Source organism: Palaemon carinicauda, chromosome 34 (assembly GCF_036898095.1).
Source record: "Palaemon carinicauda isolate YSFRI2023 chromosome 34, ASM3689809v2, whole genome shotgun sequence".
In the NCBI taxonomy this organism is placed as follows: domain Eukaryota; kingdom Metazoa; phylum Arthropoda; class Malacostraca; order Decapoda; family Palaemonidae; genus Palaemon; species Palaemon carinicauda.
This window is the reverse complement of record NC_090758.1, coordinates 24,324,864-24,338,529: the sequence shown is the minus strand read 5'-3', so window position 1 is coordinate 24,338,529 and position 13,666 is coordinate 24,324,864. Positions and strand designations below refer to the sequence as shown.

General features: G+C 27.8%; 1 pseudogene; it reads right to left on the bottom strand.

Moving 5' to 3' along the window:
- Positions 1-13,666, bottom strand: part of LOC137626769 (heat shock 70 kDa protein-like) — a 49,680-nt pseudogene that overhangs the window by 19,790 nt on the left and 16,224 nt on the right.

Sequence of the window (13,666 nt, the reverse complement as noted above, 5' to 3'; positions counted from 1 at the left end):
ATTTCATCTGAACTTGGTTGTATTAATACAAGTATAAACTCTAACAATGAATTGGTCCTGCGTGGGAAGTATACATTAAATGATATGGAAAATATTTTAAGGTCCAATGTAAAGAAATTTATTAAGATGTAAAACTTGCGAGACCCTTAATACAATTATGAAAAAGGATAAGAAATCCCGGTTAATGTATAATCAGTGTATTGAGTGTGGGTCTGTATTCCACCTCGAATGCATTCAAACTAAATATTATCAAGCTTTTATTAAAACGTAACTATAAGTGATTTTTTTTACGTTTCCTATACTAAATTTATGAATTGGGTTATGATTATGTTATTTGTGTGAAATCGTTGCTTATCTTATTTTTTTACTTAATCCCTTAATTAGGAATCCGTTGTTTTGTATGAATTTCAAATAAAAATAATCTATATTAAATAAACAAAAATATTATTATTCGTTTTTCCTATATATATATATATATATATATATATATATATATATATATATATATATATATATATATATATATATATATATATATATATATATATATATATATATATATATATATATATATATATATATATAACAAAAACAAGAGATACATATATATTATACGTGTATATATTGATCAGTCAATTCTCTTGAATTAAACATTTAGTTATAAAGACCATGTTTTTATTAAAGAAGAAAAGGGGCGATGTTTACTATCGGGTTTCAGATGAATATAAAGTTACTAGCAATGATCAAATTTTTCGTGGATATGGTGTAGAACATGTAACAACAACAGTACGCGGTAGAAATTTTGAAGATTGTATCTATATAACGATGATAATCCCCTATCCCATTCAATTTTCTTGTATTAAAGAAAAATTATTGACATTTAAAGATGGTTGTTATTGTGAATGCCACGATAATCATAGTGCATTTGCTAATTTTATAAATAATAATTCATATGGACGCTTGATATCTTTATATAATAAAATTGATATAATTTCTTTTAAAGATAACCAGAAATTGAATGTTGTATTTTTACAGGCCTTTATATTACTTAATAAATATGATCGATTTTTTGAGACTATTCATAAAGCTTGTGTGTTAAGTAATTTTAAGAATATAAAAGAATTTTTTCCAAATTTTAATATTGATTTATGTAGAACTACAAATTTATATAAAAATTACCACAGAAAAGATATATTTGAATATATTTTAAAAAAAATGGATTTGATGTTTGTATTGTACGAAGGGATACAATGAAAAAATGTTTTAAACTTATTTGTGAATTTATTAAAAAAAAAGGAAATAAAAGATGCACCAGACGATTTCTTGGACAAATTTAAAAATTTTTTAAATATAGGAGTCTCATATAATTATTTGGATGCGCGGAAAAATGATAAACCAAATCAATATGAAAATAGATTATTTATAACACCAAACACGGTGCCATTATTTTCTTATGATATGCACGCAAATTTGTGCCTGGAAATATATGATAAATTTGGCGCCCTTTGCGGAGAAGCAGTTAATACATATATTTCAAATATGTTTCATGTATTACTTGATGGGTTTCCAAATGTTATTATGTTGAACGAAAAAGATCACTTAAGATTTGATAAAAGTATATCTAAGGTAGCAACCAATCATTTAAAGCGGAGACAATTAAATATCCATAATATGCCAAACATCGACCCCCCAAGGTTTCCAGTATATATATTTTCAATGCTCGATTTATATTATTGTTCAGATTATACTTTCCACGACAAAAACATGGTAGAATTATCTAAAAAGTTAACAAAAAAACAAAATTGGATAGAATATATTTTAAAGGACGAAAAGATTATTAGTGAGATATATGTAGTTATATCTAAACCAGAACTTTTAACAATTGAAACCTATATAAATACGTTATTTGATATAGATGTAAAGTTTGATTATATTATTTCAAATCACCACAAATCTTCTAATTATTTAAATGATAAAGTCTTTAATATGTGTGAAAATGTTATTACAAAATATTTTCCATATTCTCAAAAAAATTTTCGAGATCAACAGTTACGATTATATAAGTTTAAAGAGATATTTTATAGGCCCGTATTGGCAAAGTCTTACTTTCCTTGTTCAGTTGATGATATGTAAAATTATAACAAACACATATATAATTATGTGATGAGTTATGAAAATCTAGAATTTTTGGGCAGTAGTTATAATCACAATAATGACACATTGGATTTATACAGTTGTAACCTGGCCCCCAGTGATAAGGGGATCAACAAATATATAACCCTTACCAGAAAAGAAGAGGATGATAGTAATAATGAAAATAAAGATAATCAATGAATAAAAAAAGAAACAACGGCAAAAATAGAAGGATCCGTATCTAATCATACTCGAAACAAAGGGAATGAAATAGTCCCACATTACTGATTGATTTTTTTTATTTTATTTGTTGTCATCTCATTATTCAATTGATTTTAAAATGATTATTGGATGTTGTAAGACAATGATATATAAGTCAACCAATCTTTGTGTATCGTAGTTTTTTGTTGGTTTCAAATGTTTCGCTTTCCCATTTACGCTTCTGAAGAGCATTGGTATTATGAAATGAAGTCAAACTATTTTGATAATCTTGTAATAAAATTTGTTTCAAATTTTCTTGGTTGATTTCCATTTCCTTGTGATAGTTATTTTCTTTATAGACATCTAATTGTTTTATAATTATAGCATTATTTTTCGCCAATGTTTTTAAATCATTAGAAATATACATATTCACACTTAACCCATTAGTTCCATGGTCAAAAGCATTTGAATCACCCAAACATATATTTAAAATATTACTTTTTACTCTGAACAATTTATCATTTGATAATGGTTTTTCAATGGTTTTGTTTTGTAATTCCTTTTTTATTATTTTCGTACATACATAGGCACAATTAGATATATTTTCGTCTTTATTTAACACGCAAATCTCATTATCATTGGTTGAGCAAATTCTTTCGGGGACGTGTTTTTTATCATACAAATCAAATAAATCTGTAAATATTGATTTTCTTATAGAGGTTAAAAGCGTCTTTGGGCGAAGGGTATTATTTTTTGTTCTTAATTCTATGATATTACTATCATTATTTATCAGAAAATTATAAACTGGAATATTTTCAGTTTTTATTTCCATAGGAGCTAAAGAATTCATAAAATCTCCAATAATAATTCGAATGCGGTTATGTATAGCAAATAAATCTATTTTCCCTTTAATTATTTCTTGTTCTGAGGGAATTATACAATAACAAACATCATTATAACAAACCTTTCCCTTTTTTATTAAAAATATCCAAATTGTATCGAATAGCTTAATGTTTTGTATAGCATTTTCCCAATATTTTATTACATTAGACTGAAGTAAAAATACATCAATTGGATCCATACAACTACTAACACATCGTATAATAGGATTTCGATCTCGATGGTTCTCAATTTCATATACATTTGGAAAACTATATAAGTTTTCTTTGATATATTTGAGAATTTCTGTTTCTCTGACCCGAAATAAAGTATTTCTGGAAGGAAGATAATCTACTACTTTTCTCTCCTGAATTTCTTTCTGAGATGGAATTTTTATGAGGTATATAGTATCCTCGTCATTCATTTTATTGAATTTTGTATATTTTCCCATTAACCATACAACATTAATATTTCCACACATAATATCCTCTAAATTATAAATGGTTTCCTCAGTGTTATAAATATTTTCATGAATATTATACTCTATAGTTTTTGCTTTATTGTGGTCATGGATATTTTGCATAACAATTGTTGAAAGTTTCAAGACTTCACTTATTATATCTTCATTCAACAGTACGATATCGTTGTCTATTTTATAACTTACATTCATACACGAATTATTTTCACTATTTTCATTTAAATCCTTAATAAAATTTCGATATTTGTTAATATCTAAATAAGGATTCTCCTTCAGTTCTGATGCCTTTATTTGTTCAATTTTGTTTTTTGATAAGGGCTTTGAAATAGTTTTTACTTGTATTTCATAACAAGTTGGGCGTAAAATATAAAAATATGTTTCATCGTTGTGAGTATCGTTATATCCTCCAATTATCCAAAACTGGTCTTGGTTTTTATTAAGTATAAAACTGTTATAAGCATCATTTTTATTTGGCAATATCACCATTTTTTATTTAACCAATGAAAACATGACATCTCTTCTAATTATTGATTGAATTTAGCCAACATATCAATTTCATTTTGATATTTAAAAAAATGTTATTTTTACATATTCATATATATTAAAATGTAGCATTTTATATTCAAGATGAAAAAATCAATACTAATACAAATATAGATATATAAAAAATATGAACTTTATGGAAAATTTAAAGAAAATTACAAATAGAATTACCAACCCAAGTTCTTCTCAGGTACCAGTAGAAATGCACAACAATAATATTGATTTTAATAATTACATTCCATTTTCTCCCGGACCACCACTACCACGGTTAGCAATTCCTAATAGTCCCTATCCACATGATACAAATCCAAATTACCAACAACAACAACAACAACAACATTTACATTTAGTCCCTTATCAGCCACCGAGTACCGATATGGTCCCATATGCTGGAAACAATAATAATAATAATAATAATAATAATAATAATAATAATAATAATTTGAATTCTAATTTATTTTCACCACCACAGCCAGCAATTCTTAATAATCCCTATCCACATGATACAAATCCAAATTACCCACAACAACAACAACAACAACAACAACAACAACAACAATTACATTTAGTCCCTTATCAGCCATCGGGTACCGATATAGTCCCATATACTGGAAATAATAACAATAATAATAGTTTTCAGCAGTCTCTGCTACCAATATCATCATCACCATCACCACCACCACCACCACCACCACCACCACCAGCAAATTTTCTACCCCTTGTGACTAATAATAATAATAATAATAATAATAACAATAATCAAATAGTATTACCTAATTCATCCCAACAACCCAGGGAGAAAATGAAAAACAAAAAATATTGTAGCAAATGTAATATTCGAAAGCGCAGAAATTCTAATACATCCAGTAAGCCATCAAGGGAGATGAAAAGAAGGGGCAGTATAAGCAAAAACAGAAAAAAATTAAAGAAAAGTACAAGTAGTAATGATAAAAACGAAAGAAATAGAACTAGAAGGAAAAGTACCAGTGATCAGGGGGGCACTAGAAACAGAAAGGCAAGTACGAGTAAAAATAAACAAAGAACACCAAGACAAAGAAGGTCGTCGGTTTCTTCACCCAATAACCGCAAGCCCGGTCGCCCTGAAGGTTCAAAAAAATAAAATAAAAATGAATCCAATAATCTTAACTAATCCAAATAATGATAATGAACAAATCGGAAAAGTTGAATGTGAAATTAGAGGCAATAGACAACAGAAAAAATAAGTTTTATCTTCTTACAAAAATGTTAAATTAGAGAGAACACTAATGGACGGTCAACTTAGCGGAGACTGTTCAAAAACACTATTACAAAGTACATTTAAATCTTAATTCAAAAGTATGTTTCTTAATTCGATTGGCGTGTAAATAACAAAACTTTAAAAAACAAGGATAAGAATATGACAGAAATATTTGGTTATATTTATTCTTATATGCAGATAATAAAATGTTGTCTCCTATAATGCAGTGAATAAGTTTTTTTTCCTCGTTTGATACTTGTTTGGTATAACATTTTTTATTGTTTTCATAAATTATATCATTAACATTACTATTATCCCCATATTCATATATATATATTCATCATTAACAATTTCAAATTTTCTGTTTAGTTTATTAAGTAAAACTTTTATAAATTCTATTTTAAATTTAATAGGCATATTTTTGGTAAAATGATTGGTGTTTCGAGAGTTCTGGGAAAATATTCCAATGATTCATTGGATTTAATGTTATAATATGAATGGGTAAAATACTCGGGGGGTATACTTTCATATCAATAGATACATAAATTATGGGAATTTTTAGGAGTAATCTAGACTTAAATTTTGTTATTTTATTATCATTACCCAATTTCTTATAAGATAAACAAGGACCCGTCATTTCCATATTAAATGTATTTAATGAGAAAACTTAAATTCTTAAATATAATAATAAAATAGATATTAATATATAATTATTAAAAAAACTTTATTATTATAATCTTTATGATTATTCCGGGTTCATTATAATGCCCATATCAATCACCATTCCATTTTTTGTTAAAATGCCATATAAAAAGGGCCTATTTATCTCGGTTATAATTTTATTGTTATTACAATCATAACAATATAAAGCAGAGACAGAAGAACTTGAAAATCCACGGTCATTTACTGTTATTTCATAGCTCGTAGTTAACAGAATATTTGGACATTTAAAATCTTTGTTTTTTGAAATGTTTGAAATGTCTCGGTCATCATCAAATAAACGTGATAGGTTCCACGTTGCTTCTGGACCAGCAAACGAAAATGCTTTATCTAAATTCATAGAGTTATATTTTACTTTGAATGTTGGTAGAATTAATTTAGTAGAAATTTTTTTGTTAAAAGTATGATGTAATGATCCCTAATCAATTTTTTCGTTTAATTCTATTAATTCATCAAATGAAGCAATCTTATTTGGAATAGCAACAACTAGATAGTCACCGCCATCAAGATGCATTTGATATATATCAGCTCCAACTTCATACGACATGAGACTTTCTGGCAGGTATGAATAATCCCCGCCAATTACGCTTACTGTAATTTGTTTATTAGGGTTTATGAAAAACTCTCCGCTTCCATAATCTTCAAAGTGTTCTTTCCAAATATCATCCAATTTTGTAACACCCGAAATATAAAGTTTTACGTCATTTCCTATTGTTGGATCCATAACATTATTCATGTGGGTTTTATCAAAAAGAAATTTATTGATGCGGCGTATGGCTTTTGATGATTCTGATAGGCTTGTTGTCATATAATTATCTGATAATGGTATGCCCAATTTTTCCCCTCTCGCATATATTCCCACTGCAACTTTAACTTTAGATTCTGCTGATGGTTGCTTGTTAATAGCATCTAATAAATCTGGAATATTAATATGTTGGGCAGTAACACCACTAGCACCATTTACTAATGGCGCTAGAGTTTTAATTATACCATGAACACCGATACCAACATTTCCGTTATTGGATTCTCTTTCTATTTTAGCAATGACAGAAAACAAAGCAAAACACAAGTTATTGTGGTTTTTATATAATCCCATTTTTTTGTGATAAATTGAATAATCTCCTTTTCTATTTTTTTTTATTATTTGTTTTGTCGGTTGGCTAACTTATTTACTTATACGTTGAACTAAAGTAATATTTCAAGTGTGTGCATATTTTATATAATTAAAGAAGTACTTGATTTTTAAATTATATTTAAATATTCACTATAGACAATAGATAAAATTATTATTATTATATCAAATATTATTTCCCAATATTAAAAGAAAAGGAAAAATGAACAATGATAATATTGGTGAAAATGAAACTTATATTACGCCATGTTTTGGGGGGGGGATATTCTATTTTTAAATAATTTATCAAATTATCTAAATGCGTCTAATGTAAAACAAATTTGCAAAAATTATAACAAACCATATGCAATGAATAATTTTAATCCAAGAACTGGGCGTATTCGTATTGGAATGCCAATTACTAGACCGAGAAAAATATTAAGAGAAGGTAGTTTAAAAAATTACAAATCAATAATTTTAAAGTTCTGTCGCTACAAATTACACCATTATGGAAAAGAATCTCTGATATCACCAAAAAATGATCGAAAAATATGTTGACGATCCTTTAAATAATGGAATAAAACAGTACCCAAACTATAGCAACTGAAATTCGTGTTCTTAATAAAAATATTATCGTCCCAACAACGGGCTAAGAAATGGCAAAACCAAAACCCAAATTTTAATAGGGAAAAAATAAGTATAGAGCATGCAACAGTACCATTTCCAATAAACCCCAATTTACGCATGGAGAAATTGCTTTATGTATGTTAAGATTATATAAAACTTGTCCCAATAGAGATCACGTACATAAATCTTTTTTAATATATTATTCTGGATTAAGATCAGCAGAAGCAGATTCTTTAACATTTAGAGATATAGCACAAGGATATTCAAAAGATATGATTATCATACCAGTTAGAAAAGGAAAAGGACGTCAAATGAGAAATGTTTTATTTCAAGGTGCTCCAATTTTATATTACAAAAAACATTTAATTCTATATTTGGCGTTAAAGATTAAAAAGTTGCTAATAGATAATCCAAATAAAGAATCTAAAGAATTTCTAGACACAAAAATATTTGCCGGTTCAAATTATCCAGCATGTAGAAAGGCATTTCGTAAATGTTTGCAGTGGGCGGTCGATAAATTATTTGTTGAACGAAACCAAGATAACTCTGACGAAGATGATAACAATATTAATAATGACGAAGAAGGAGAAGAAGAAGAAGAAGAAGAAGAAGAAGAAGAAAAAGAAGAAAATAACATAAAAGGGGCAGGGTTACATTCTTTAAGAGCAGATTGGTCAACGCGAACATTAACTTTATTATGTTCGATAAACAAAAATCCATATATCGCCGCAAATATGACTGCACGCTTATTGGGACATAGATCCATTAAGTTACTTAATAAACATTATTTAAATCAAGGAAATAGCCTGAATCCCGAAAAGAACCACATTCAATTAATTTTAGAAAAATTTAAAAATTACGTTACAGAAGGCACCGAAAAGATGGTGAATGACGAAAATTATTCTCTGTCTGACAAACCCACCAAAATATTATTCGGTGGACTCAAGTATGGAAATATTGTTAAAGAAATACAAAGAAATAGAAAAAGGAAAAGAATTTGGAAATTTACCAGCGCTAAGTAAAGTAAAAGACGAGTGTTTTATTCTTCGTGAAACAGAGAAAGAAAATTATTGTTATGATGATAACATAAATATAATAGATGATAATGGTGATGATGATGATGATGATAATAATAAAAACATTAATAATGATATAGAATTTATGAACGAAGAAGACTATTATACCATTAATAATTACACCAACGATGAGTTATCCTTTTCTGGTGAAGATACAGAAAATCTAATTTATATTTAGCTTAAACTATTTTCAAAAATATTTCCATACTTGATACTAATGATAATAATATAAATATAATATAACATTACGATTCACCGCTATAATTTGATGTTTTGGGTGTGGTAGTAATAGTAGTAGTAGTAGTAGTAGTAGTAAGTTTGAAATGAATACTAATCCTAATCCTGATGATATAGTATGGCCCCTAAGCTTTGATGGCCAACGGAATGTAGATATTTCTAGTGATTATGGATTTTTTTTCACGTGTTATATCGAGACGACGATCATTTGAAAATAAGATTATTATATCATCCATTTTGGCTTTTTCCTATGTTTGAAATATTAAATTTAGGCTCCACAACTTGGAAAGAATTTATTGATAACAATAAGATTATTGATATAGATTTAAAAGATAATTCTTTGCCTTTCCCCTATGTATTATTATTTGCCATTGATGCTAATATTCGATGGGGCGTTTATTCTAAACTGCGAGAAAATAATATTAGAATTAATGGCAATATCAGCAATATTCCAAAACTAATGCCTTACGATTTTGTAGAAAAATTTTATAAACTAAAAGAAGAATCTGATAATGTAATTGTTTATACTGGATATTTTTGTACAAGAACGTGGAATGTTGTATGTAAAAAGTGTATATATTATACAATTAAACCAAGCTGGGTTAGTAGTAGTGGGAGGCACGAATTCACAGAATATTTTCACATGAGACGCATTGAAGATTTACCAATATTTAAGTGTTTTGGCAAAGATTTCCATATATGTTTTGGCACAGAAAAAAATTTCCATATACTTGTGTATATACTTAATTATTATCGCTTGTATTATTGTAAATACTGTTTACGTCCTTGTTTTCATTTCATCACAGTATCACCTCATTTTCTCTTCGGTAAATTGAAGAAATTTTATATTCATCATAATAGTTTCACATATGTAGAACTTTGTTTTGGAAGATTATATTCAATCTTCTTGGAAGTTTGGCAAAAAGTACAGGCGCCGATGGTTGATGCTATAGTAACCAATAAATCAACTCATGAAATATTTACAAACAATCTTGTTCCAAATACATAAATTTGTTTTTCTTTTTTTGTATATATATATGATGAAGAAAGACTTTATTTTCCATTGTTGTTATTGGTGAACTTAGTATTTAGAATAAATAGATAATAGAAGAATAAAGAATCTAATATTTTTAATTTTAAAGTTTTTTTTATCCAATATTGACATTAAAGTTATTGTTACTCTGCTCTTGTTATAAAAAAAAAATTCCTTCTGTTTTTTTTATTTTGTTTTTTAGTATTTTTTCCTAAGAGGAATGAATAAAGCTCTCAGAAATCGATATTCATTTTCACCTACATTTTCTTGTATGTTGGGCCGTAGTAAAATAAGAAGTTTGATGGATTCAGGTTGCCAATTTAATTTCATTTCTGCGCGTTCTTTATAAGGTCGGCGTTTCAAAGTTGTTCATGATAATGTTAACTTATATCTCCGTGGAATGACTGGATCAAAACTCTGTCGTACAAAGATAGTTCAAATTTATGTTAAGATTGGGAAAACAGTGCATAATATAGAAGCTTTTTGTCACCAAGATTTAAATTTAGATTCGTCGGAAATACCCGGCCTATGTAAAGCTGTTAAAAGATTTAGAAATTATGGTTTTAAGGTTTTAGATGAGTTTCTTGATGAGGATAAATAAAGACATATCAAACATTCAGTTTGTCCCGGGCGCAAATTCAGCGCATTGTCTCTTGGAAGAGGTGGTTAGTTTTGGTCATCGTGGTCAGTGTGCGTTCTATGAAACAGAATTTGGCATTATGTTAATATGAAACATTGAGAAATTAATTGCAAATTTGAAATTTCTCCCTAACCTGCATGATGATACTCATTTACTTTTTGGCTCGGACGCTGTGTTTAAGGGAACTTCTCGTGAAACCATAAGACGGCGTGTTACTTCAGTAATGCCTCTCTCGAGCCCTGTAACTAATGACGGTGAAGAAAAGGAAGATATTAAAGGGGACAGTAGTACGCATCGAAGAAAAAAGAGGAGGGCAGCTGTCATTGGTGAGACAAGAAGAGAGATATGTTGAGAAATTAGTATGCAGTATATATTTGGGTGTTGGTAATTTTTATTTTTTCTCCTTAGAATTACTTAATTTTGTAACATTACCGTTACCATTCGAATTTTGAAGTATCGAAGAATTATTTTATATATAATGATAACATAAATATAATAGATGATGATGATGATGATGATGATAAAAATATTAATAATGATATAGAATTTATGAGCAAACAAGACTATACCATTAAAAATTACGCCAACGATGAGTTATTATTTTCTGGTGAAGAGACAGCAAATCTAAGTTATATTTAGCTTAAACTATTTTAAAAAATATTTCCATACTTGATACTAATGATAATAATATAAATATAATATAACATTACGATTCACCGCTATAATTTGATGTTTTGGGTGTGGTAGTAGTAGTAGTAGTAGTAGTAATTTTGAAATGAATACTAATCCTAATCCTAATTCTATAGTATGGCCCTTAAGTTTGCCCATAAGTTTTAATGGCCAACGGAATGTAGATATTTCTAGTGATTGTGGATTTTTTTTCGCGTGTTATATCGAGACGACAATTAATTGAAAATAAGATTATCAAATCGTGCATTTTGGCTTTTTCATATGTTCAAAAAATTAGCTTTGGGCTCCACAACTTGGAAAGAATTTATTGATAATGATAAGATTATTTATATAGATTTAAAAAATATTTCTTTACCCTTCCCCTATGTATTATTATTTACTATTGATGCTAATATTCGATGGAGAGTTTATTCTAAACTGCGAGAAGATATTATTAGAAATAATGGCAATATCAGCAATATTCCAGAACTAATACCCGACGATTTTATAGAAAAATTTTATAAACTAAAAGAAGAATCTTATAATGTAATTGTTTATACTGGATATTTTTGTACAATAACGTGGGATGTTGTATGTGAAGAGTGTATGAATTATACAATTGAACCAAGATGGGTTAGTAGTAGTGGGAGGCACAAATTCACAGATTATTTTCACACGAGACTCATTGAAGATTTACCAATAGCTAAGTGTTTTGGCACAGAAAAAAATTTCAATATATTTGTGTATATAATTAATAATTATCGTCATTATTATTGTAAATACTGTTTGCGTCCTTGTTTTCATTTCACTACAGTAACACCCCATTTTCCCTTGGGTAAATTAAAGAAATTTGATGAATATTATTCTTGTTACAAATATATATATTATTTTAAAGGATTATATTCAGGCTTGGTTAATACTATAGTAATCAACAATTTAACCCACGAAGAGGACGAACAAGAAATAATTACAAAAGATCTTGTTCCTAATACATAATTTTTTTTTTCTTTTTTTGTATATATTTTATGAAGAAAGACTTTATTTTCCATTATTGTTATTGGTGAACTTAGTATTTAGAATAAATTGATAATGGAAGATAAATTTCATACACATTGGCCATTAAATTATGATGGTGAACACAAAGTAAACATTTCATGTGATTGTGGATTTTTTTTTCGTGTGCTATATCAAGACGACAATCATTTGAAAATAAAATTAAGGCCGTGTGTAGTTTGGCTTGGTTTGATATTTGATAAATTGTATTTAGATCCCAGGTCTTGGAAAAACTTTATCGATAATCTGATTATTACTTTTAATTTCGAGGCGGAGTCTATATCCCTTCCATATGCAATATTATTTACAGTTGATGCTCATATTCGATGGAAAGTTTATTCTAAAACACTACAACCAAAAAATAATAATAATGACAATACCAGCGATATTCCAAAATTAACATATTATGACTTTGTGAAAAAGTTTTATAAGATAAAAAAAAGGTCTGATGATAATGTAATTATTTGTTCTGGATGTGTTTGTGAAAGAACTGGGAGAGTTATTTATAAAGAATGTATACGTTATGTATCTGATCCAGGCTGGGTGACTGGGCCCGATGGATACCACGATTATTTTTGTGTAAATATAATTGATAATTTCAAGCCACTTCTGGATATTACTGAAAATTAGGAAGAATTTAAAGGCTATTTTTGCTCTATTTGCATGCGTCCGTGTTTTTATTGCACATCAATATCAGCAAATTCAACAATGTATAAGGATATTCAGCCCGTGGGTTCTTATAAGAATACTTTTGATAACAAACCCATTGAAGAATTAATTGATAAAATAATAACAAACAATTATATTTATGATAGAAAAAATAAACGCCCTTTTAAACAAAGACATGCTTCAAAATAAAAAAACCGTTCATTCATTATTTTTTTTTTTTATGTATATTACTTTCTTGAGAAAACACTATTCCCGCGTGTTGTGTTACAGTTAATCAGACTAAAAATATATCAATTTTATATATATTTGAGGATGAATATTATCATTTCAATGTATTCATTATTTTGATAGTAGTTAGTA